Source organism: Elephantulus edwardii, unplaced genomic scaffold (genome assembly GCF_000299155.1).
Source record: "Elephantulus edwardii isolate Elephantulus edwardi_28Jun2011 unplaced genomic scaffold, EleEdw1.0 scaffold00085, whole genome shotgun sequence".
NCBI lineage: Eukaryota > Metazoa > Chordata > Mammalia > Macroscelidea > Macroscelididae > Elephantulus > Elephantulus edwardii.
In genome coordinates, this window is record NW_006399835.1 from 11,163,712 (window position 1) to 11,164,109 (window position 398).

A 398-nucleotide genomic window follows, 5' to 3' on the forward strand; every position below is an offset into this window, starting at 1 on the left:
TTTTTTTTATATTTTATTTTGTGTTATAATGGTTTACTTACAATGTTCATATATACTGTTTTTCACACCTGATCTTTCCCATTACCTTCCCTCCCCATATCAAATTGTGTGACCCTATGATTAACCCTCCACCCACCTCCCCTCTGCCCATCCTCACCTGTCTGCTCCCATCTTCCCCTCCTCCCCCCAATCCTTATACACTTTCTATAATAATTGTTATACACTATTTGTCCTTATGGGACTGAGTCAGTTCATTTAGCATATTGCTCTCCAGTCCTTTCCTGATTAGGTAGTGATTTACAAAATCATTGCTCCTTCATGTTGCATAGTATTTCATCGTGTGAATGTACCATAATTTCTCAATCTATTCAACTGATATCCCACCTGAATTTAAAAAT